Genomic DNA, 4,786 nt, shown 5'->3' on the forward strand with positions numbered 1-4,786 from the left:
GTACCAAAAAAAAAAAAAAAAAAAAAAAAAAAAAAGAATTCTCAAAACGCAAAAGCTAAAAAAAATTAGAAAATAGGTAGGCAAAAGACACGAAAAGACATTTCACCAAAGAAGAAATACAGATGGCAAATAAACATATGAAAAGATGTTCAACATCACTGGCCATGAGAGAAATGCAAATTAAAACCACATCGAGGTATCACTACACACCTATCACCATGGCTAAAATAAGAAATAGTGATACCACCAAATGCTGGCTAGGAGAAACTGGATCTCTCGTGCATGGCTGGTGGGAATATAAAATGGTACAACCACTCTGAAAAACGATTCGGTAGTTTTTTTATAAAACTAAGCATGCGGCTACTATACAACCCAGCAACTGCACTCCTGAACATGTATCTCAGAGAAGTATAAACTTATGTTCACATAAAAATCTGTACATGAATGTTTACAGCAGCTTTATTCCTAATAGCCAAAGAATGGAAACCCAGATGTCCCTCAGCGGTGAAGAGTTAACCAACTGTGAGCCTGGAGGCATAAAAAGGAAGAGCTACTGATACAGGCACCGACCTGCAGGAATCTCCAGAGAATCATGCTGTGTGGAAAAAGCCAGTCCCCAAAGGTTACACACTGTATGATTCCCTTTATATAACATCCTTGAAATGACGAAATTATAGAAATGGAGAGCACACTGGTGGTTGCCAGGGGTTAAACGTGGGGAGAAGGGAAGAGAGTGGGAATATAAGAAGGCGGGGATGGAAATACATGTATCTCAATTGTATTGACGGAGTTAGTACCCTCCTGTGATATTGTGCTACAGTTTTGCAAGATGTTACCACTAGGGAAAGCCAGTAAAGGACACAGAGCTCTCTGTGTTATTTCTTATAACTGCTTATAAATCTATAATTCTCTCAAAATAAAAATTTATTTAATGTACAACCATGACCAGCTCTCTCTCTCCCCACAGAGATGCCCGGGGCAATCCTTTCGCAAAGCTGGTTGGATTGGCCAGGCCCACTCTGCTGTCCCAGAAGCAAAGGACAGGGAAGAGCAGGAGGAAGACGGGAGGACAGCCCCCCCTCCCCCCCCCACCCGCCTGGGTCAGAGCCTCAGGGCAGGTGGTGCACGCCCGCAATCTGGGACTGCTCAGCCCCACTCTGAGTTCGCAGGGGCGGGGGGTAGGGCCTAAGACGTGCATTTCTAACAAGTCTGCAGGTGCTGCTGCTGCTGGTACTGGGACCACAGTCTGAGAGCCCTGGGGAGCTGGGGAGGAGGGGGACAGGGCAGGTGCAGGGTGGGGGGGCCCCCCCGTGGAGGGTGCTGGCCTGGGGCCCAGGGCAGCTTCCTACATCACGTGATCTGGGGAATTCCACCCCCACGACTTCACTTCTCTGCTGTGGACGAGACCACAGACATTTCCAGTTCCCCCTGAGCTTTCTGTGCGGGGGCAGTGACTTCCTGACTTCCTGCCAAGCTCCTGAACCAAGTCTGGTCTCCTCCCCCTGAGAAGCCCCAAACTCTCCAGGTCAGGGACCCCGTGACCCTCTGCTCCTGACAAAGGGAGAGGCGTGCTGTGAGCGCAGACCCTCCTCCCACCTCCTGGCCTCAGAGGCAGAGGTAAGAAAGAGCTTGGGTGTGTGTGCTTCCTGCCTGCTGGGGGCTATCCCTGTACACGGACTGTACGCTTGCTGGAAGCCGGGACCTCGGCAGAACGTCCTGGCTGGAGGTCAGTCTAGAAGGCCACAGGGTTTTCTGGGGGTCAGATTACATCTTCCTCCCGAAAAAGAGCTACAGACAGCTCACTACCCAGACCCTTCTTCCCCAGGACCTCACAGCGCCTGCACAGCAGTCTCCAAAGGCAGACATTAACATGGGTCCGCCCTCTTCTACCTCCGCTCCATTACCCCGGCCTAGTCACCCAGGAGCAGCAGGCCCGCGACACACCACCCGACCCCAGGAGGGCAGGGACTCGCTGCCTCCCCCCGCAGCAGGGGGCCCACAGTTCCCAAGGTTCCAGTGACGGGACCCAGCCAGAGGAACACCGAACACGCTCAGAGAATGGAGAATGACAGCTCGAGCATCACAGGACACAAAGTGGGGGGGGGGGGGGCTCACGTGCTCCAGTGGCTCAAAGTCCTGCCCCTCTACTTGGGAGGCCACACACTGACTGGCGTAAGTGTTAAGAGTTCATCCAGGGGCTTCCCTGGTGGCGCAGTGGTTGAGAATCCGCCTGCCAATGCAGGGGACACGGGTCGAGCCCTGGTCCGGGAAGATCCCACATGCCACGGAGCAACTAAGCCCGTGCGCCGCAACTACTGAGCCTGCGTGCTGCAACTACTGAAGCCGGCGCGCCTAGAGCCCGTGTTCCACAGCGAGAGAAGCCACTGCAATGAGAAGCCCGCATACTGCAATGAAGAGTAGCCCCTGCTCGCTGCAACTAAAGAAAGCCCGCGCACAGCAATGAAGACCCAAGACGGCCAAAATAAATAAATTAAATAAATAAAAATTTTTTTAAAAAAGAGTTCATCCAAAATGCCCAGGAATGAGCATTTCTGAATGGCCCAGGTGTGGGTCATTTCAGAGAACAGTTGAAGGGTTGCATTCTTCTGGGCCTCAGTTTACAATGTGTAAAATAGGTACGTGGTGGCCACTCTAGGACTAGGAAAAGGGAGAACACATGAGCACCTTTAAGTCATCAGCCCCGGCTCCCATCCTGGACCCAAGCGCTAGTGGACACTCCATGCGGAGGCCTGGCTGCCCCTGGCGAGCAATCCAATGATCAGGAATCCTCCCCAGGCATACCCTACCAGTCTTTCACGAGTGGCTCTGAATCTGTCATTCATCATCTCACCTTTCTCTTCCCAGCCAGAAACCACCCTCTGGGTGTGAGAGGTCCCCAAGGCCAGTACTCACTGGGTGAGGCTGAGATTCCTTCACTTATCCTGTTACCTCTCTCAAGCTTCTACAAGGGAAGCTCTCTGGTTCTAGTATGACAGGATTTGGTGGGTGAGTCTGTGTTCGCCCTATCAACTGTCTTACAGATCGAGTCACATGTTCTGTGTATTTCCCTGGGAAATCTACTGAGATAATATTATACGAATGACTTAAAGACATCACCATGGATATTCTGCAACTATCGGGAAGAGAGTATGGGGAGCAGGCTGTAGGGGAGCAGGTCGGGGGGAGGTGGGGAAGGTCCGGAGGAGCAGGGCAGGGGTAGCAGGGTAGCGGGGTGGGGGGGACAGGGCAGCGGGGAACAGATGCGGGAGGCTAGGGCAAGACAAGCTTGGGGGCAGGAACCCTCCCGCCTGAGTTTCAATTATGTCCTGTTGGGAACAGGGTATCTCCGCCAAAAGCACGGCTGGGGGCTGGAAGGTCAGGGTCGCCAAACCCAGAGCATATCTCCGCGTACCTTACATCCGCGTGCCGGCGGCGCGCACGGCCCGGAGGGGCCCGAAAGGTGAGCCTTCAGGCCACAGCGCAGAGGAGAGGCAGCCGGACCAGCTTGGGCGAGGGCCCGGGTCAGCCTCCTGCCCCAGACCCCTCGGGCGCTCGGCCGGATTCCGGCCAGCCCCAACAAAGGCTCAGGTGAAGGGTCGCCTCGGCGCGCACGGGGCCAGTCGGCCCAGGACCACGACGCACTCGCGGCAGGTGCGGCAGGTGGGCGGCAGGGCCGGCTCCAGCCCCGCCGGGGCCCCGCCGAGGCGCTGCAGAGCCGGGCCCGGGGACGCCGCACCTGCCGCCGCCCGCACCTGCCGCACCTGACGCCCCCGCCGCCCGCACCTGCCCGCCCGGTCCGCTCACCTCCAAGCGGCCCGGCCCGGCCCCTCGCCGCCGCGGCCCCCGGTCCGCGCCGCTCCATGCGCTCAGCCCGCCCTCAGCACCGCCCGCCGCCCCGGGGCCGCCGCGGTCCGCGCCATCTCGCCGCCGCCCGCTCCGAGGGCACAATGGAGCCGCCGCGCTGCTCATGCATATGCATGACGCCGCGCGCCGGCCCCGCCCCCAGGCCAGAGCAGTGGAGCCCCGAGCCGGCGCTCAGGAGCGAGTGGCCGCGGGCCTGCGCAGGCCAGGGCGGCGGGCCGGGCGGCGTGCCGGGCGGGGGCGGGGCGGGGGGGGAGGGCGGGTTGGGGACGACCTGTGCTCCCCGCCCCCTTCACACCTTTCCAAACGCGGCGTCTGCAGAGTCACCCGCGCTTCCTCTTCGCTCTCCGCCGGGGCGGGGCGGAGGAGGCGGGTCCAGGAAGAGGGCGGGTCCAGGAGGAGGGGTGGGATGGGGCGGGGCGTAGAAGAGGGCGGAGCCTGCTGAGGTGACCCGGTGTCAACCGGCCACTTCTGGGAGGGGTCTTGTAAGGAAAACCACGCGGAACCAAACAAGTCGCTTTCCTCTCTGTTCTTCCCTCTTCCCAGAGGGTGGCCGTGTTGAAGCATTCTTAAAGTCACTCGAGTTCTAGCCAGATGAAGCAACCTCTGATCAGTTGGCATCTTCATATGCTATTAGCAGCCTTTATTTGCAACTATTTTCTACCCTTCCTTTAGGAAGACCACATTCTCTCGATTACCCACAATTTTTTTATTGTGGTAAAATACAATATCAAAGTTTACCATCTTAACCAGTTGTGTACAGTGGCACTAAGCACATTTCCCACTGTTGTGTATCCATCACCACCATCCATCTCCATAGCTTTTTCATCTCCTAAAACTGACACTCTGTACTCATCAAACAATAATTCCTCATCCCCCTCCCACCCACAATTTTACTTTCTGCCTCTGAATTTGACTACTCTAG

At 56.6% G+C, this 4,786-nt stretch overlaps 1 protein-coding gene across 11 annotated transcripts in view; it reads right to left on the reverse strand.

Moving 5' to 3' along the window:
• Positions 1 to 4,207, reverse strand: part of ZMIZ2 (zinc finger MIZ-type containing 2) — a 15,694-nt gene extending 11,487 nt beyond the window's left edge. For 2 of the 11 annotated variants that reach the window (XM_028486752.2, XM_055083467.1), the window contains exon 1: positions 3,805 to 3,948. The gene's annotated coding sequence lies outside the window, so the exon portion shown is untranslated. Of the gene's footprint in view, positions 1 to 3,412; positions 3,587 to 3,804; positions 3,951 to 4,159 lie in introns of those variants that run through there. The other 9 variants (XM_055083466.1, XM_055083463.1, XM_028486754.2 and 6 more) reach the window with 6 other exon arrangements.
• Positions 4,208 to 4,786: the final 579 nt, after the last annotated feature.

Source organism: Physeter macrocephalus, unplaced genomic scaffold (assembly GCF_002837175.3).
Source record: "Physeter macrocephalus isolate SW-GA unplaced genomic scaffold, ASM283717v5 random_1172, whole genome shotgun sequence".
NCBI lineage: Eukaryota > Metazoa > Chordata > Mammalia > Artiodactyla > Physeteridae > Physeter > Physeter macrocephalus.